Raw genomic sequence first — 22266 nt, 5'->3', positions numbered from 1 at the left:
TCGCACGAGGAGAAAGCGAAAGAAAATGAATAGCTCATCATTTTGTTGTATTAATAATAATAATAGGAGAAAGCTCAAAAGGAATGAGTTTCCTTATTTTGGTCTTATCTTGCTATATTGTAGAGGTAGGGAAATTGTTTGAATGTTTTGCTTTAGGATTGGTTTGAATTTGTGATTTAATGATGCCAAATGACCTTGGATGATGTTGATTTTGCATGAAAATAAGTTGGAAGTTGAAAAGGATTTCCAAGGAATGAAAATCCTCGTTGTCCAAAATTTTAGCTATAAAGAAGTGGCTATTGTGATTGTTGATTTTGAGCCTTAAAACAAAATAATTTGGAGTTGGTTCCTTCATAAAAGTTGTATCTCTATGTTTAGCCTTTCATAGAGATAAATCACGCCCAAAACTGAGTTTTACAACTTTAGTTATGATTAAGACACTAGATAGTGTTCTGGGTTGGTTAAGCTTAATTGATCGGAATTAGACAATTTTTAATCATTGCTTGGAATTGCTATTGAGTGACGGTTTTGATAACAAAATTATAAGAATGAATATAAACATTAAAATGAGTAAGAGTATGAGATCTGAAAGAAAATTCCTTGTGATTAGTTTGAGAATACTAGCTGAATGAGAATTAAATGAAGATGTGATGTTGGTTGTATTGTTGATAACAATTGAATCCCTGGTGGTACAGGGAAAGCTGTGGGGACTGGACAATTGCATGGAGTGGCAGCACGTGCACCTATTCTAGGTAGGTGACTTGCACCTTCTCTTTTTTATATACGTTGAATAATAAAATACTTTATCATGAATGTTACCATATTGTGTTAGAACAGATATTAGATCATCGAACACTTAAATGTTGACAAATGAATGATTAGCTTTGGCTAATGGCATCCGAATGGATGACCGGGACGAACGACTGATTAGCTTCGGCTAATGGCATCCAAATGGATGCCCAGGATAAATGAATGATTAACTTCGGCTAATGGCATCCGAATGGATGACCGGGACGAACAATTGATTAGCTTTGGCTAATGGCATCTGAATGGATGGACGGGACAAATGAATGATTAGCTTCGGCTAATGGCATCCGAATGGATGACCGGGACGAACAATTGATTAGCTTTGGCTAATGGCATCCGAAGTGGATGACCGGGGTGAGTGAACGGTTAACCTCAGCAAATGATGCCTTAAGAGGTTAGCCGGATGCTAGGTAATTAGTATGGAATTACCGGATTGATTGTGGCAACCAGGGTTAACCGGATTTCTTGGGTAATTAAGAGAATTATCAGGTTTATTGGTTAACAAGCAAGTTAACCGAATATGGGGTAATTTGTATGGAATTACCGGATTGATTGGATAACAAAAGAGGTTAGCCGGATGCTATGTAATTCGTATGGAATTACCGGATTGATTTTGACAACCAGGATGGGTTAGCCAGATTTCTTGGGTAATTAAGAGAATTACCGGGTTTATTGATTAATGAGGAAGTTGACCACATATGGGGTAATTCGTATGGAATTACCGGATTGATTGGCCAACAAAAGAGGTTAGCTGGAGGCTGGGTAATTCGTATGGAATTACTAGATTTATTGGTAACCGAGGAAAGTTAACCAAATGTGTGGGTAATTATATGAAATTACCAGAATTATTGGCAATCGGGATGAGTAGCCGGTTAGTTAAGTTTTGAAGAGATTATGTGAATTAATTTATTCAAGTTAGAAGTAGTAAATTATAAATGTTATGAGTAAAATAATTAAAATATGACTAAGATATTGAGTAAATTAATTAATTTGGTTATTGGGTAGACACAATGACTTGGAGATTAGAGGGGAATTGATAGATAATTGGTTACCATAGTGTTGGTGGCTAAGGATACATGTAAATCTCAAGAAAAATCAAGGCTGGATTAAATTAAAGAAAATAAACTAAACTAAAAAGAAGTGGGGGTAAGAACCAATACACTTAAAGAAAATGGGGCCTAAATGCAAATAAGAATAATTATAGAGCATAAATACTCTTATTCTCACAAAAAAAAACAGATCTGCAGCTACGTAAAGAAAGAAAAGAGGGAGTTTTTATATCTATTTTTAGAAATTAAGAGAGAAACACCAAAATTTCAAGAACCCATCCCAGATTGAGGGTTATAGGTAAAATAAACCCTGGTGGGAAAGGGGTCAACAAGAAAAAATTGAATAAGAAGAGAAGAGGGGAGGGTCGGCTATCATTAGAAAGAAAAGGAGGGTTCGAAGCCTTGATTCGCATCAGGTAAGATATTCTAAACCTGGTCTTATGAGTTATTTCAAGTCGATTATGAATTGATGCCTGGATGTTAATTTATATATTGAGTTCTTAGACTTGAATTGAGGAAAAAGTAAGAGTTGTTAAAGTAAAGAACTTCATGTGTTGTGTGTAAATGGAAAGGTTGATGAATCTGGACAGTTTCGTCTCTTGACCTTCAAAGAGATTTTGGGTAGGAGAATGAAGGAATTAGGATCAATTTCCTTCATAGAAATTGTAGTTTTGGATATTTGTTAATGAGCGATTTTTACTACCTTAGAGGCAGAACTAGGTTCTTCCCAAAACATAGAACTTGTAGCCTCATGTCTTACCTTTCCAATGCCATAAATTTCACTTGAATCGGAGTTCTATAACTCCAGATATAGTTAAAAATCTGAGGAGAGGTCAGACAGTAACAGTTCACAAATGGACAGTAACAGTTGGACAGTAACAGTCCAAGCGTTTGTTAATGAGCGATTTTGACTACCTTAGAGGCAGAACTAGGTTCTTCCCAAAACATAGAACTTGTAGCCTCATGTTTTACCTTTCCAATGCCACAAATTTTGCTTGAATCAGAGTTCTATAACTTCAGATATAGTTAAAAATCTGAGGAGAGGTCAGACAGTAACAGTTCGAAAATGGACAGTAACAGTTGGACAGCAACAGTCCAAGCATTTGTTAATGAGCGATTTTGACTACTTTAGAGGTAGAACTAGGTTCTTCCCAAAACATAGAACTTGTAGCCTCATGTCTTACCTTTCTAATGCCATAAATTGCACTTGAATCGGAGTTCTATAACTCCAGATATAGTTAAAAATCTGAGGAGAGGTCAGACAGTAACAGTTCGAAAATGGACAGTAACAGTTGGACAGTGACAGTCCAAATATAAAGAAAGGAATGATAACTAGGATTGGACAAAGAACGACAGTAATAATGAGTGAGATGAGAAAAAACATAAAGTACTAAGAAATGACTGAAAGAAAGACTTATTGGTTGTTGATATGGTCATTATAAAACATATCCTTGAGTGAGGAAAATTTATGAGATAAACCTGTGATTTGCAGGAGGGACCACAGACGTAGTGCAACAGCAGCAGCAGGGGAGCACGAGTAGAGCTTCTATTGCAAGTAGGTGTTTCACACCTATGCTTCCTAGTTAAATTCCATGATTTAATATATTTTGATGTGAAATGTGAATTACTGAATGTATGTGTATTCAAGGTGAAAAGTTGTTATGTGAATTGCCAAGTGATGAAATTATCACTGAAAAAAGGAAAATATTAGAAGTGTGATTTGAGGCATAAACTAGCATACATTGAGTGTATGTTAGGATCCCGGGTAAGGGGATCACCATGTATTGTGTGGCATACATTGAGTGCATGTTAGGATCCCGGGTAAGGGGATCACCCTGTTTTGGCTAGCATATATTTAGTGTATGTTAGGATCCCGGGTAATGGGATCGTCATGAATGGACTAACATACATTTAGTGTATGTTAGGATCCCGGGTAAGGGGATCACCATGGAATGGCCAGCATACATTTAGTGTATGTTAGGATTCCGGGTAAAGGGATCGCCTTATATCGACTCCTATGGGGTGGTGATGACAATACCAGTGAAATTGGTATCGGTAATGTGATAAGCAAAAGTAATCACGTTGATCTTATAAAGTCTGGAATGAAGGTTGATAGTGGCAGAGTGAACGGTTATTAATAGTTTGAATAAGGAAAATATTTTTTTTAAATAAAAAAAAAAACTAGAAGGGAGAAGTAAATGAAATATGAATGCATGTTACCCTGTTGAAATTATTAGATTTTCATATTGTTATATTTATGGAAATATTCACCTTGCAATAATATGTATTTTGTTTCAGGATCATCGCATGCACGACAGGAGTAGATCCTAACTTATGTTTCCTTTTTGAAGTCTAGGTTCTAGGGAGTATACCCTTGTATTTTGTAAACATGAAAATGGTTGTATAACTTAATTTGTATAATAAATGTTTAAACTTGATTGGATGAATTTAACGTTGTAGTTTATATAACCATATTTCATGTCTATGTATTTATATTATTTAAATTATCCATCCATAATGATATTTTTTGTTATATAATGCATATCATAAATATTATGGTTGATAGGTGCGAGTATAATTGTGGAATTGAAACCCAGGATGATTGGGTCGGGAATTAAGTTATGAGATGCGAACTGTTACAAGTGTAAACAGGTTACATGTCGGTAACTTGGGACCTTCCGGTATAGGGGGGACTCTGTCGAAATTCTGGTAGATGTTAATACGAAGACCATGAATATGTATATATATATATAAAAAAATTAACTACTCTGTTTTTCTATTGACATGAGATTGTGGTTTTATCCCAGAAATGAGGGATGTTACATTTGGTATCAGAGCCCAGGTTGCTATTCTGGGGATAGGAATGATTATATGGTTTTGGAATGTGTTTCAGGATGGTGAGAACAAGACAAGGAGCCAGGACTGATCCATCCCCAGTTCGGGAAAGTGGCCAGAGTATTCGTAATGAAAGTGATCCAGACTGGGATCCCTTGGCAGACACCTCCTCTCATATACCTGCAACATCAGTGTACTCAGAAGGGGGCGAGTCAGTGAGACTTCGAGATGATTCATCGTTCCGTCAGGCAGATCTATCCATGCCTGAGGGATCAGACAGATAGGGGGGAGATAATATACCTCCACCAGTGGCACCGGTAGCTGAATCAAACCTATTTTCAGATCCTACTTTTATGGAACATATAGTGAGAGCTGTGGCAGCAGGAATGGTAGCGGGGGCCTCCAATACAACTCCTAGATCAGGGGGAATAGTCACCATAGTGCAATGGGTGAAAGGTATGAGAGAGATGGGTTGTATGACTTACCGGGGTGAAGAGGATGTTGAGGTTGCTGGGCATTGGCTGAGGAAAGTGGAAAGAGTTATAAATCAGATGCAGGTGCCAGAGGAGCTACGGGTGGATTGTGTGACTCAGCTATTGGTTGAAGGTGCCCACTCTTGGTGGGAGACCATTAGAGAAAGGAGATCAGGGGAGGTATTGAGATGTTGGGATTTTCGTGAAGAGTTTGAGGAGAGGTACTATTCTTGGGAGCATAAGAGGGAGAAAGAACAGGAGTTCTTGGAATTGAAGCAGGGAGATTTGACAGTGCTGGAGTATGAGAGGAGATTTCAGGATTTAGCAGCTTTTGCCTCCACTTACCTTCCCACAGAGCGCCACATGGTGGAGAGGTTCCATGATGGACTGAGGCGGGAATTGAGGATGATATTGATAGCCATGCAGTTTCAGTCGGTACGGGAATTGGTACGTGCTGCTCAGGGTATGGAGAGGGTAATAAAGGATACCCCAAAGCCAGTGGTCGAGCAGAGTCAGGCAATGGGAGCTAAGAGGAGAGATTTTGAGTTTATAACCGGGAGACCTCCTCTCCCAAAGAAGGGGAAGAGCGGGCCATCATCAGGACAGTTCCAGAGAAGGGGTGGGAGTTTCACCCCAGGAGGGAGCTCAGGAGGATCTAGACAAGTTAGTGGAAGAGGAGCTTGGGGAGGACAGTCTAGACAGGGAGTCAAAACTGCTGGAGGGTCTACATAGCAAAAGGGACCAGTATATCCGTTTTGTCAGAGGTGTGAGCAGCGACACCCGGGAGATTGCTCTGCGACGCCGGGGAGATGTTATATATGTAGAAGTGAGGGGCATCGATGGAGAGAGTGCCCGCATGTAGGAAGAGGTTGTTACTATTGTGGGGACACGAGTCACCGAAAGAAGGATTGTCCTCGTAGAACTACCGAGGGAGCCCATGGTCAGAGGATTGAGGTTCAGAGCCAGCAGCAATCGGTGACAGTCAATCGTCCTATTAGGCCTACCCAGTCAGGCACGAGTGCTACACGTGGGAGGCCCAGAAATCAGGAGGGGAGGACTCAGGGTCGGGTATATCACATGACCTACGAGGATGTGGGAGATGTACCTGATGTGGTGGCAGGTACTTTACAGTTAGATACAATGCAAGTTTATGTTTTAATTGATCCTGGAGCTAGTCATTCCTTTGTATCTTATAGAATTGTGAATAACTTGCATGTGTTATCTAGTAACTTGGGAGTAGGGGTGACGGTTAGTACACCTTTGGGAGAGAATATACATATTGATGATATTTATAGAAGGGTAAAACTATATATTGGAGGATTAGAGTTGAGGGCAGATCTTATGCCGTTAGAGTTATATGATTTTGATGTGATTCTGGGCATGGATTGGTTAAGTAAACATAAGGCACAAGTGGATTGTTTCACCAAGACAGTGACAATCCAAGGAATAGGTGATAAAAGAGTAGTGTTTAAAGGGGAAAGAAAAGTAATTCCAAGTTGTGTAATCTCAGTCTTGGTGGCTAGAAAATTACTGAGGAAAGGTTGTTCTGCTTGGTTAGCCCATGTAAGAGAGCTGGAAAAGGGTAGCATAGGTTTGGCTAGTATTCCTGTTGTGAGGGAGTTTCAAGATGTATTCCCAGAAGAGTTGCCTGGATTACCTCCAGTTAGAGAAATTGAAGTTTCCATAGAAACTATTCCAGGAGTTTCTCCTATAGCCCAGTCTCCTTATAGGATGGCACCTATGGAATTGGCGGAACTCAAGGTCCAGCTTTAGGAATTGTTAGATAAAGGCTTCATCCGGCCTAGTAACTCACCCTGGGGAGCTCCGGTATTGTTTGTAAAGAAGAAAGATGGCACCCTTTGTTTGTGCATTGATTATCGTCAATTGAATAAAGTGACGGTGAAGAACAGGTACCCACTCCCACGAATAGATGACTTGTTTGATCAGTTGAAGGGTGCTAGGGTATTTTCTAAGATAGATCTGAGATCTGGATATCACCAGTTGAGAATCAAGGAACAAGACATACAAAAGACTGCCTTCCGAACCCGTTATGGGCATTACGAGTTTTCGGTGATGCCATTTGGGTTAACCAATGCTCCGGCCATGTTTATGGACTTGATGAATCGGGTGTTTCGGCCTTACCTGGACCAATATGTGGTTGTATTTATTGACAATATTTTGGTGTATTCAAACTCTCATTTGGAGCATGAACAACATCTAAGGGTTGTTCTACAGACTTTAAGGGAAAATCAATTATATGCAAAGTTGGATAAGTGTGAGTTCTGGCTCAAGGAAGTGGTATTTTTGGGCCATGTAATATCCGCAGAAGGAATATTTGTAGATCTAAGAAAGGTTGAGGCCGTGTTAAAATGGGAAAGGCCTACCAATGTGACAGAAATCCGGAGTTTCTTGGGTCTTGTTGGATATTACCGAAGGTTTATTGAAGGATTCTCCACCATAGCATCACCTTTAACTAAGCTGACCCGCAAGGAAGTCCGGTTTGTTTGGTCGGAAGAGTGTGAAGCGAGCTTTCAAGAACTAAAGGAGAGACTCACTTCTGCTCCTGTGTTGGCCCTTCCATCAGGGACAGAAGGGTTTGTGGTATATAGTGATGCCTCAAAAAGGGGTCTGAGATGTGTATTGATGCAAAATGGGTGTGTCATTGCTTATGCATCAAGACAGTTAAAGTCGCATGAGGTGAATTACCCGGTTCATGACCTAGAACTTACAGCGGTGGTGTTTGCCTTGAGAGTATGGAGACATTTTTTATATGGGACACAAGTTCAAATCTTTACAGACCATAAAAGTTTGAAGTATTTGATGTCACAGAAGGAGTTAAACATGTGGCAGAGAAGATGGGTATAGTTAATAAAAGATTACGATTGTGTTATTGATTACCATCCTGGTAAGGCTAATGTAGTAGCTGATGCCTTGAGTAGGAAGGGAAAAACAGTGATGAATGATATGGAGCTTAAGGAACAAGAAAGTATAGTGGAATTAAAGAAAATGGGCTTGCAGCTAAGTGTAGGGCCCGAAGGATCACTGTTAGCTCAGTTAAAGATCCGATTTGTGCTTCGAGAGAGGGTCTTGGTGGCTCAAAAAGCAGATGGGAAAGTAAAAGAGATCAAGGAGAGGGTAAACAAGGGTATAGAGACATCATTTCAAATGTTATCCGATGGGCTAATAGCTATGGGTAGGCGAATTTATTTGCCTGAGGATAAGATTTTAAAAGATAAAGTATTAAGAGAAGCTCATAAATCTCGATTTGGTACTCATCCTGGGAGTACAAAGATGTATAGGGATTTAAAGGAAAACTACTGGTGGCCAAATATGAAGAGGGAAATAGCAGAATTTGTGTCGAATTGTGGGATCTGTCAACAAGTAAAGATAGAACACCAGAAACCTGCAGGGGAATTACAGTCATTATCAATTCCGGAATGGAAATGGGAGGATATTTCTATGGATTTTGTGACTGGATTACCCAGGGGAAAGAAGGGGAATGATGCCATATGGGTGGTCGTGGATCGACTAACAAAATCTGCTTTGTTTTTGCCAATGAAGAAGACTGATTCGGTGGATAAGCTGGCAAAATTGTATATAAATGAAGTAATTAGACTTCACGGAGTGCCGGTTTCAATTATATCGGATCGGGATCCAAGGTTCACATCAAGATTGTGGCCTAGCTTACAAAGGGCAATGGGGACAAAGTTGAATCTGAGCACAACATTTCATCCTCAGACGGATGGTCAATCTGAAAGGACCATCCAAACTCTTGAGGATCTATTGAGGTCATGTGTGCTGGAGTTTGGAGGGAATTGGGAGGATCTCCTGCCATTGGTGGAGTTTGCTTATAATAATAGCCATCAAACTACTATTGGTATGGCTCCATATGAAGCATTGTATGGGAGGAAATGTCGTACCCCAATTTGTTGGGAGGAAGTAGGAGAAAGGAAGCTTTTGGGACCTAAGATGGTGCAACTGACAACTGACAAGGTGAGGGTGATCAAAAAGAGAATGAAGGAAGCCCAGGATAGACAAAAAAGTTACGCAGATCGCCGAAGAAGGCCGTTGGAATTCCAAGTAGGGGATAAAGTATTTTTGAAGGTGGCTCCTTGGAAAGGCATCATTCGATTTGGAGTAAAAGGGAAATTAGCCCCGAGATATATTGGCCCCTTTGAGATTAAAGAAAGAATCGGGCCAGTTGCATATCGATTAGAATTGCCTGTATATTTGGATAAGATTCACAATGTGTTCCATGTATCATTGCTACGAAAGGCCAAGATAGACCCCTCACGGGTATTGCCACAAGTTCCTATGAAGATTAAAGGGGATCTAACCATGAAAACTAAGCCCGTCAAGATCTTAGATCGAGATGAGAAATTGTTGAGGAATAAAAGAGTTCCCTTGGTGAGAGTATTGTGGAGAAGCTCTCAAATAGAAGAAGAAACATGGGAAAGAGAATCCGAGATGAAGGAAAAGTTTCCGCACTTATTCTCCGACATAGGTACGTAACTTAAATTTCGAGGACGAAATTTTTATTAGGAGGGGAGATTGTAAATCCCAAGAAAAACCAAGGCTGGATTAAATTAAAGAAAATAAACTAAACTAAAAAGAAGTGGGGGTAAGAACCAATACGCTTAAAGAAAATGGGGCCTAAATGCAAATAAGAATAATTATAGAGCATAATAGTTAAAAATCTGAGGAGAGGTCAGACAGTAACAGTTAGAAAATGGACAGTAACAGTTGGACAGTGAAAGTCCAAATATAAAGAAAGGAATGATAACTAGGATTGGACAAAGAACGACAGTAATAATGAGTGAGATGAGAAAAAACATAAAGTACTAAGAAATGACTGAAAGAAAGACTTATTGGTTGTTTATATGGTCATTATAAAACATATCCTTGAGTGAGGAAAATTTATGAGATAAACCTGTGATTTGCAGGAGGGACCACAGACGTAGTGCAACAGCAGCAGCAGGGGAGCACGAGTAGAGCTTCTATTGCAAGTAGGTGTTTCACACCTATGCTTCCTAGTTAAATTCCATGATTTAATATATTTTGATGTGAAATGTGAATTACTGAATGTATGTGTATTCAAGGTGAAAAGTTGTTATGTGAATTGCCAAGTGATGAAATTATCACTGAAAAAAGGAAAATATTAGAAGTGTGATTTGAGGCATAAACTAGCATACATTGAGTGTATGTTAGGATCCCGGGTAAGGGGATCACCATGTATTGTCTGGCATACATTGAGTGTATGTTAGGATCCCGGGTAAGGGGATCACCATGTATTGTCTGGCATACATTGAGTGTATGTTAGGATCCCGGGTAAGGGGATCACCATGTATTGTCTGGCATACATTGAGTGTATGTTAGGATCCCGGGTAAGGGGATCACCATGTATTGTCTAGCATACATTGAGTGTATGTAAGGGTCTCGGGTAAGGGGATCACCCTGTTTTGGCTAGCATACATTTAGTGTATGTTAGGATCCCGGGTAATGGGATCGTCACGAATGGACTAACATACATTTAGTGTATGTTAGGATCCCGGGTAAGGGGAATCTCCACGTATTGGCTAACATACATTCAGTGTATGTTAGGATCCCGGGTAAGGGGAATCTCCACGTATTGGCTAACATACATTCAGTGTATGTTAGGATCCCGGGTAAGGGGATCACCATGGAATGGCCAGCATACATTTAGTGTATGTTAGGATTCCGGGTAAAGGGATCGCCTTATATCGACTCCTATGGGGTGGTGATGAAAATACCAGTGAAATTGGTATCGGTAATGTGATAAGCAAAAGTAATCACGTTGATCTTATAAAGTCTGGAATGAAGGTTGATAGTGGCAGAGGGAACGGTTATTAATAGTTTGAATAATGAAGAGATTTTTTTAAAATTAAAAAAAAAAACTAGAAGGGAGAAGTAAATGAAATATGAATGCATGTTACCCTGTTGAAATTATTAGATTTTCATATTGTTATATTTATGGAAATATTCACCTTGCAATAATATGTATTTTGTTTCAGGATCATCGCATGCACGACAGGAGTAGATCCTAACTTATGTTTCCTTTTTGAAGTCTAGGTTCTAGGGAGTATACCCTTGTATTTTGTAAACATGAAAATGGTTGTATAACTTAATTTGTATAATAAATGTTTAAACTTGATTGGATGAATTTAACGTTGTAGTTTATATAACCATATTTCATGTCTATGTATTTATATTATTTAAATTATCCATCCATAATGATATTTTTTGTTATATAATGCATATCATAAATATTATGGTTGATAGGTGCGAGTATAATTGTGGAATTGAAACCCAGGATGATTGGGTCGGGAATTAAGTTATGAGATGCGAACTGTTACAAGTGTAAACAGGTTACATGTCGGTAACTTGGGACCTTCCGGTATAGGGGGGACTCTGTCGAAATTCTGGTAGATGTTAATACGAAGACCATGAATATGTATATATATATAAAAAAAATTAACTACTCTGTTTTTCTATTGACATGAGATTGTGGTTTTATCCCAGAAATGAGGGATGTTACAATACATTACAATGATACTTAACGCCATAATGACGGTGGCTACGTAGCACTGTGATGATGGTGACCAAAGTTATGTGAAGGATGCTTAGTGGCTGTAGTGTCGATAACTAAGATTGTGTGCGAATGATACTTGGCAACCGTGGTTACAATGCATATGATGTTAGTAAGAAAAATGAAAGGGGTTCGGCACGAATGGAAGAATTAAAGGGCATTGATTAATTATTCCGAGTCGAGAATAGTTAATGATATCAATAGGTCACATTGGTATCGACAACCATTTCTGGTGTGATTAGCTACTCCAGGTAAGGAGGCTAATGATGTCAAGGGTTCTTGGCATCGACAATTTTGATGGTAAACCAGATATGAATAAGAATTGATTAACTATTCTAAGGAAGGAATAGTTAATGATACTGATCGGTTTTATTGATATTGACATGTGAAATAATTGATTAGTCTAGCCCAATATTAGAAGACTAATGATACTAATGAGATTTATTAGTTTCAGCGATTACCTTTTAGCAATAGATTCAGAAAAGGGAATATATGGATTAGTCATTCCAAAAGAATGAGATAAGCTAATGATACCAAGAGAGGAATATCTTGGTATTAAGTGAGAATTGATTTATAAGGAGATGGTGTTCGCAAACCGTTGAGTTGTGTTGAGATTTACAAAAAGGAATTATTCTTGGCAAATGAGATAGGATATTAGATGGATTTTGGTAATAGATGGAAAATATATGTTGTAAAAGAGGTTTATGCCTAATTTTATATATATCAAAAGAAATTCCGTAGAGATTATTGTATGTCATTGTTATTGCTTGTTACTGTCTTTTATAATTATGTGTACATGTTAATTTCTATTTTCAGGTCCATCAGGGTCGTGTCAAGAGTGCTACTAGTTTAGTTTGTCTTTTGCTTTTGACCATGTAAATTATTTGTAAATTAAAAGACTTATCTCCTAAAACTTGAGATGTAATATCAATCCGTAAATCTGAATGTATGCCTTTGAAATTGAATCTTTCATTTGAACTACATTATATGATGTTATTGAATAAGATGTGTTATGTTGATGATAATAAGTTGGGCTGGGACCCAGGATGATTGGGTCGTAATTGAGTTATGAGGAGATATGAGATATTTAGAAGTGTAAACATGGTATATGTCGATAACTTGGGAGATTCTACTGAAATTTTGGTGGAAATTTTGGTGGAACCTGTATATCAAAAAAAAAATACCTGAAAATTTTCAATTTATCGCGAAACAGAATGTAGAAAAATCGGGGTTGTTACAGTTGGTATCAGAGCGCGGTTGTGATTCAATAGACTTTATAAGCATGGAAAGTATAATGAATCATGTATCTTGAGATAGAATGAACTAGACATGAATATATACATATGCTTGGTTACCACAAGTGTGGTAATTAAGGAAAGTGATACTAGGTTGGCAAAAAGTCGGTAACTAAGGAAATAAACTATTATCTCGTGATTGTGGTATCGGTAGCAAATAATAGATGTGAAACCATTGTCTGATAATACGTTAGATAATAATAAAGGATTCATGAACAAAATAAATTTGAAATATTAATAAAATGATAATGTAACAAAGGTGTTTGTTGTCTTGATGAAATATGAATGGAAGGGATGAAACCATATATGAATTAATATTAAAGTGAATATATGATTGTTTAGGCATAATCATGTGTTGATGTAAGTGCTATTGATTAAAACTTCTGACATAGCATATGGATATAGACGAGACTGTTTTGTGATTAATGCCTTCATAAATATTTATGTCAAGACGGTAGCAAGACCCTGCATATTAGGCCCTTGCCTTAATTGATAGCACTTTATCTTGACATTCAAAGGAAAACTAATTTGGTACATAACAAAATGGATACTACAAGTTTATTAGTGGCATTGTAGATATGAGGTAAGGGCTTGGAAATTGGTTATGAAAAGCATTATTAAATTACCTTATGAGAAGTCTACCCCAAAATCAAGAATGAATTAAGGATTGTAAGCGTGATTATCTTTGTAGACATAAAGGAGTAAATGGTTAAAACATGAACATGGATGTAATACCTGTTGTGGAATGTTATGGGTTAACGGTAAGACACTAAGTTACCGTCATACAAGATAATAAATAAATAAATAATTTGGCAAGCTACCTATAAGAGTAGGCGAGGAGGTCACGAGTGTGCAATGTATATACAGGTGATTGTGGAAATACATAGTTAATAAGGAAACTAGAAAAGAGATGAATTTAGGGAATGAAGGGAACTAATACGCACGGACGATAAGACATAAATGAACGTTGATTCAGGAGTTAATACTTAATATTAAGAGTGTTTGTTCATAGAAAGTGAGTAATTATGGATATGAAATGTTACTTGGTGGGCTCTAAATAAGAATAGGATGTGAAAATATGATGGTATGAACAAGTAGTTAAGTACCAAATTATAGGAACCATGAGGATTTCTATATTGGAACACTAAATAGCTAAGATAAATCATAGTTGTTAAACTGTAAGGAGTGCAACATGAAATGGGAAAAACAAATTGAAAATTGACGACAACAATAGTTATATATAAATGTAACTGGAAAACTACGACAATGACCAGAATTACATGTTAATCGTAATGGACTTGGATGATGGATCCTGAAGGTATTCAATACATTAGTTAGCCATAATACCAAATGCTAACAAGTAGATAGATATTTAATGGATAATATGACAAGCTAAAGTTATGAAATTGAGACTAGGTCATCTGAAGGGTGAATGACTCGGGCGGTTGGCACGATACTTCACTAGTGGGGTGGACAGTATTTAAGATAATTGACATGTTACTTATACTTTTGTTTGGGAAGGAGATGTCATGGATAGTGTGACGAACAAGAACAATCATTGGATAAGATAATTGGAAAGTAATTATAGGAATACTACGTATCTATGAGAAATAGAGTGATGTATACAAGAAAAAGTGTGTCTAGTGAGAGCATGACATGCTTCAACAATGGGAAAATAAGGTGAAATGGTTTCCTCGAGACAAACACAAGAGTTGGGCTAATAGCTTATTGAATTTAATTGCCTATACTTTTATATAGAATCCAAAACGCGATTCTTGTATCCATGTTACAGAAAGGAGAAATTAAAAAAGAAAAGAAGAGAAAGAATTACCAGATAATATTTCCAAATATAAGTAGAAATCCTAAATTTCGAGGATGAAATTGCTTGAAGGAAGGGAGAATGTGAAACTCTGAAAATTTATAATTTAAATATGCAGATGTGTAAACCCTCATGTAAACGTAAGACTGAAAGTGGTAATATTTCAATGAGTAATGGAAACCAAGATTTGAAATAATAGATAAATAATGATATATAATGGAAAAGATGACCTCCATAAAATGAATTTTGATTTAGAATTCATAAGGATAGAGAAACTGGTAACGTGTTTTGATGGATAAGATAATGAGAAAAATGACAAAATATTTCTAAGAAATAAGTGAGGTAATAAAGAATACATTATAATAAAGGATATGCAATGAAAAGGGTAGGACTGAAGGTGCAAACACCGATTAAAATTAGTGATGTTATTTTAAAACGATAATAAGCCCGATAAATAAATAAGGGTGAAAATTCTAAAATGAATATATTTCAAAATAATAAAATGACCTTAAAAGGTTAGAAGGACAATTGATATGATTTTATGTGAATATTGAACAAGAAAAATCTAGATTGTTTATGAAAAAGTCATGAAATGACCAATTTTACATTAGAAAGCAAAGCTCTCAATCCAATCATCGGATCGGGATGCAATTTTCAATGAAGTCTATTAATATGTTTTCTTACCTTGGTTAAAGATCACATCCCAATTGGAGTTCAGTAAAGACTAGCGATTCAAGCAGAAATAAACCGGATAGTTTACATGAAAAATAAAATAAATTACATAAAGGCATAAATGAGGGACATAATTGTAATTAGAGGAAAATGTATATTTAAAACAGCCAAAGGCCACCAGTTCAAGGAAAAGAAAAAAAAAAGAGAAAAGAGGGAGAGACAATGGAGAATTCGGCTAGAGAGAGGGGTGCAGAATTTGGAAGAAATAATAATACTCCGGTGGCCATATCTCTATAATCCACCGTTGGATCATGTTGAGTTTTTGATATATTGTTCTTCTTACACTCCTCTACTAACTGACCGGCGGGATTTGAAGGAACACTATCCGTTTGACAGAAATCATCATCTGCACTTTTCTGGAAAACAAAAGGAAATAATTCTGCAGAGAAGTTTTGGTCGCCGACTGATTTCTCTCTCTTACACCGTTGGATCATGCTCCTTCTTGGATATGTGGTGCGCCTAGATGTTACCTTCATGCTGGATGGTGGAGATCGGAAAATATTTCTCTGGCAAGGTTTCATGCATGTTGAACAGTAGCTCGTCCATTTTTAGGTAAGCTCGGTTTTTTTCAGATCTAGGGAGATTTAACCGTTGGATCATTATGATTTTGAGATATATTATGCACAACTTTATGATATGTAGTCTGACCGTTGGGTTGAAAACAATAATCAGAGGTTGATGACTTATTGCCTTTTGAATCTATTGCCAGTTTTGGTAAAATATAGTAAGCTTGATTAAATACATGTTTTGATGAAATTAGAATTGTGTGGGTGTAGGTTTTATGGAAGATGTAATGGTAAAATATGTTCTTGTTATTAGTATTATTATAGATTAATTGTGTATTCTTTATATGAGGAGAAGAATGATTATTGTGTAAGAATAGTAAGGAACATTGCTATATGAACATGTTGATTGAATAGAACATGTTGATTGAATAGAAAGCTAACTTGTTGGTTGTGTGGATATAAATGGGGTGGAACCATGAAGAAATTGAAATGAAAAAAATTTGGAAAAAATAAAACATATTTAAAGCTAGCTATAAGTGTTTTTAGAAAATGGTTAGTTAATGAAGGTTGTCATGGATCCCAATTAGTAGGGTGAAATTATTGTTGTGATAATGATCTGAGAATATTAATTGTTAAGGTTTGCCGTATATGTTTAATCGCATGAGGAGAAAGCGAAAGAAAATGAATAGCTCATCATTTTGTTGTATTAATAATAATAATAGGAGAAAGCTCAAAAGGAATGAGTTTTCTTATTTTGGTCTAATCTTGCTATATTGTAGATGTAGGGAAATTGTTTGAATGTTTTGCTTTAGGATTGGTTTGAATTTGTGATTTAATGATGCCAAATGACCTTGGATGATGTTGATTTTGCATGAAAATAAGTTGGAAGTTGAAAAGGATTTCCAAGGAATGAAAATCCTCATTGTCCAAAATTTTAGCTATAAAGAAGGGGCTATTGTGATTGTTGATTTTGAGCCTTAAAACAAAATAATTTTGTAAACACCCAAGAGAAAATATAGGTATATATATAAATTGATGATGCAGTTTTTGCTGCCGATTCCTGCATCGGCAGCGACGCAATTTTCGCTGTCGATCTTAGTTTTCTCTGCTGATTTCATGATCGGCAGCGACGCAGTTTTCACTGCCGATTTCATGATCGGCAGGGACGCAGTTTTCGCTGCCGATCTTAGTTTTTGCTGCCAATTTCATGATCGGCAGCGACGCAGTTTTCGCTGCCGATCATGAGATCGGCAGCGACACAGTTTTCGCTGCCGATTTCAGTTTTCGCTACCGATCTCAGTTTTCGCTGCCGATTTCAGGATCGGCAGCGACGCAGTTTTCGCTGCCGATTCCTGCATTGGCAGCGACGCAGTTTTCGCTGCCGATTCCTGCATTGGCAGCGACGCAGTTTTCGCTGCCGATTTCTGCATCGGCAGTGACACAGTTACTGTTCAAAAAAGAAATTAAAATTAAATTAATTAACTTAAAGAGTTGGGAGGGAGGGGTAAAACTGGTTTTAGATAAACCAAAACATGGATAAGAACACATCTAAACCAACCCCCAAACAACCCACCTCATTTCATGGGGAGTATAAATACAAGGAGGAGAGAGAGAGGATGATCCATCCTCTTCCCAGAACAGCAGCTGCATGTCGTTCTTCCCTTCCTCTTTCACAACAGAAATCTAAACCAAACCAGTATAGAGTGCTTTGTGAACGTGTGAGGGTAAGATGAGACCTTGAGAGAAGACTGGACAGCTGCCTAGAGGAAAGGAAGAAGAGGGCTGAAAAACGTGAGAGGAAGAAGGAGGAGGAGAACCAGCAGGAGAAGAGAAAGAATAGTGTCAAACCTTCCTCAAACTTAGTTAGTTTCGAAAGGTATGGGTCATGAAACTCCCTTCCTCTTCCCCTTAAGACCAAAAAACGGAAATGAAGAAGAAAAACCCTAAGGAAATTGACCTAAGACCTAAGCTAGCTGTGAAGGAAACTGAAATTAACTAGGAGAACAAGGAAACTGAAATGAAATGAAGCCAATTTCAGAACATCTAACAAAGAAATATGAATAAAATGGAAATAACAAATCATGGTAGAGGGCTAACTTTAACTAGGGGGTTGGCCAGCATACATGTGTGTGTTCTGTTGGGATTTGTTGAAGGATTATGTGCTGAAATTGATGGTTTCGGTGTGTGTGTGTTCTGCTGGAATTTATTGAAAGATTATATGCTGTAATTGATGGTTTTAATGTGTGTGTTCTGCTGGAAGTTATTGAAAGATTATATGTTGTAATTGATGGTTTTAATGTGTGTGTTCTGCTGGAATTTATTGAAAGATTATATGCTGAAATTGATGGTTTTCAATGTGTGTGTTTTGCTGGGATTTTGTTGAAGGATTAGGTGCAAAATTGATGGTTTCAATGTGTGTATTCTGCTGGAACTTAGTGACAGTGTATATGCTGGGGTTGTTAAAGCATGTGTGGTGTGTGTGTTCATGCCGAATTGTGTGTTGTGCAGCGAAACTCTGATTCGCTGCCGAAACTATGTCAGCTGCAGCAAATTTGTGATTTGCTGCCGAAACTGAGTCTTCTGCAACGAACTAGCATTCGCTGTCGAATTGTGTGTTGTGCAGCGAAACTCTGATTCGCTGTCGAAACTGTGTCAGCTACAATGAATTTGTGATTCGCTGCCGGAACTGAGTCTTCTGCAGCAAACTAACATTCGCTGCCGAATTGTGTGTTGTGCAGCAAAACTCTGATTCGCTGCCGAAACTATGATGGCTGCAGCGAAATTGTGATTCGTTGCCGAATTGTGTGTTGTGCAGTGAAACTCTGATTCGCTGCCGAAACTATGTCAGTTGCAGTAAATTTGTGATTCGCTGCCGAAACTGAGTCTTCTGCAGCGAACTAGCGTTCGCTGCCAAATTGTGTGGTGTGCAGCAAAACTCTGATTCGCTGCCGAAACTGTGTCAGCTGCAGCGAATTTGTGATTCGCTGCCGAAACTGAGTCTTCTGCAGCGAACTAGCGTTCGCTGCCGAATTGTGTGGTGTGCAGCAAAACTCTGATTCGCTGCCAAAACTGTGTCAGCTGCAGCGAATTTGTGATTCGCTGCCGAAACTGAGTCTTTTGCAGCCAACTAGCATTCGCTGCCGAATTGTGTGTTGTGTAGCGAAACTCTGATTCGTTGCCGAAACTGTGTCAGCTGCAGTGAGTTAGCATTCGCTGTCGAAACTGAGTCTTCTGCAGCGAACTAGCATACGCTGCCGAATTGTGTGTTGTGCAACGAAACTCTGATTCGCTACCGAAACTGTGTCAGCTGCAGTGAATTTGTGATTCGCTGCCGAAACTGAGGCGCCAGCAGCGAAACAGCTTTCGCTGCTGAACTGGCTGTCGGCAGCGAAACAGTTTTCGCTGCCGAACTAGCTGCTTGCACCAAAACAGTTTTTGCTGCCGAATTGGGCAGCCTACAACGAACAAGTTTTCGCTGCCGATTTCTAAAATAAGCCTCCTAGGCAAAAAATGACTTAAATGCTAGTAACAATTTCATAGTATGATGGTATAAAATATGGAACACTTGAATGTGAACATATGAACTCTTGAAATAAGTGTGGTGACGAATGTGATTCAAAAATATAAATGTGCTGATTTATGACCGTTGATGTCTTAGGTGGTGCGGTCGGGATTGGACCATCGTCACGACAAGAACAACCCACAGGTGGAGCAGGTAGGTGACTTGCACCTTTTTTTTTCATACACTGATTAATGAAATACTTTAACATGATTATTACCATATTGTGTTAGAACTGATATTAGATCGTCGAACGCTTAAATGTTGACAAATGGTTGATTAGCTTCGGCTAATGGCATCTGAATGGATGGTCGGGACAAAGAATGATTAGCTTCGGCTAATGGCATCCGAAGGGATGGCCGGCACAAATGAATGATTAGCTTCGGCTAATGGCATCCGAATGGATGGCCGGGACAAAGAATGATTAGCTTCAGCTAATGGCATCCGATGGGATGGCCGGGACAAATCAATGATTAGCTTCGGCTAATGGCATCCAAATGGATGGCTGGGACAAATGAATGCTTAGCGTCGGCTAATGGCATCCGAAGAGGATGACCAGGGTGAGTGAATGGTTAACCTCAGCAAATGACGCCTTAAGAGGATAGCCGAGTTTAAGATTATGGTTGATTGCAAAAATTGGTGCATTTATATACACTACAAGCTGTTTATACCAAGTACATGAAGAAATTATAAATGACAATGCTTCACTTAACTGCCAGATTGTTTAGTTACCATTATTATTATTTAGTAATTACATTCTCTTAAATGTTTTGTACTGCTGCAGGGACGTCACACCCACGAGATGTCTAGGGAACCCGATACACGGGGACCTACTTTTGCAAGGGATCATGTAGATGCATTCTAAATCACAATTGTATTTTGTATGAATCAATGTACTGAATGTATAACTTTTATTAGATCCTTTTTGTTTAAGTTTGTAATGGCTATTAGTAGGATTGGAATGCAAACTCATGTCTATGTGTGTGTATTTTTAATATGAACTTTTAATCATGCAGCCATAATATTACGTGTTTATGTAAGATTCACTTTTAAATGAAATGTTGATTGTATGAATTGTATTTTGATGATGTGAGGGATCAGGTTCGCTGATTATATATATCTATATATATATATAAAAAAAAAACCGGGTTGTTACAGTTGGTATCAGAGCCCCTGGTCTGGATCCTGAGGATCACTGATAATTGCATTGCTATGGTGAAATTTCAGGATGGTACGCACCCGGCGAGGGACACGAACTGAGCCGCCCTCCTTAGAAAGGAGGGGCGAGAACCAAGGTGCCCAAGGTTGGCAAGACGAAGATCCCTTGGATGATACGGCATCTCATGCTCCGATAATACCACCCGAAACCTTGCAGGGGGAAACTGCAGGAGCAGCGGAAGGCGGGAGGCCTAACCAGACAGAGGGAGTACCCCCAATTGCAGCAGAGCAGCCGGAAAGATCAGAAGCACCATCATCGACTATTCCAACTGGTGTGCCCCACAATATGTAGATGCGGGACTCATTGTACAAATAGTTAAAGTAGTGATGGAGGGCATGGCTGGTTCGGCGACACAAACAACTCTCACCACACAAATTCCACAGGCAGCCCCTATGACTAGCATGACCACGGATAACGTGGTGCCACTGGTACGACTAGTCAAGAGTATGAGGGAAATGGACATATGGGGGAACAAGATGCACAGATAGCTGGACGATGGATTCAGAAGGTAGAAAAGGCCATGATTCAAATAAGCATACCCGAGGGTTTGAGGGTAAATTGTGCAACCCAGTTACTGTCTGAAAGGGCCATGACATGGTGGGAAACAGTTCAGTTGAGGCGTGCAACCGAGACACTAACCTGGAGTGATTTCAAGATAGAGTTTGAGAATCAGTTTTATTCCAAGTACCATCGCAAGGTGAAAGAACAAGAGTTCTTGGCATTAAAGCAGGGGGATATGTCAGTATTGGAGTATGAAAGGAGGTTCCATGATCTCTCATTGTTCGCCCCACACTATGTGCCGATAGAGGAACATATGATTGAGAAGTTGAGAGATGGTTTGCAACAGGATTTGAGACAAGGATCGATAGCCTTACAGTTTAAATCTGTGAGAGAGTTGATTGAGGCTGCCCAAGCTCGTTTAGTTTGTCTTTTGCTTTTGACCATGTAAATTATTTGTAAATTAAAAGACTTATCTCCTAAAACTTGAGATGTAATATCAATCCGTAAATCTGAATGTATGCCTTTGAAATTGAATCTTTCATTTGAACTACATTATATGATGTTATTGAATAAGATGTGTTGTGTTGATGATAATAAGTTGGGCTGGGACCCAGGATGATTGGGTCGTAATTGAGTTATGAGGAGATATGAGATATTAGAAGTGTAAACAGGGTATATGTTGATAACTTGGGACCTTCCAGTATAGGGGAGACTCTGCCGAAATTTTGGTGGAACTTGTATATCAAAAAAAAATACCTGAAAATTTCAAATGTATCGCGAAACAGAATGTAGAAAAATCGGGGTTGTTACAGTTGGTATCAGAGCGCGGTTGTGATTCAGTAGATTTTATAAGCATGGAAAGTA

The 22266-nt window shown here is 38.3% G+C and overlaps 1 pseudogene; it reads left to right on the top strand.

The window, feature by feature from the left end:
* The first annotated feature begins 1327 nt into the window (after positions 1 to 1327).
* Positions 1328 to 21850, top strand: LOC133705177 (uncharacterized; annotated as a pseudogene).
* Positions 21851 to 22266: the final 416 nt, after the last annotated feature.

This window comes from Populus nigra, chromosome 10 (assembly GCF_951802175.1).
Source record: "Populus nigra chromosome 10, ddPopNigr1.1, whole genome shotgun sequence".
Lineage (NCBI taxonomy): Eukaryota > Viridiplantae > Streptophyta > Magnoliopsida > Malpighiales > Salicaceae > Populus > Populus nigra.
Note: the sequence above shows the minus strand (reverse complement) of the source record. Positions and strands in the feature narration are given on the sequence as shown.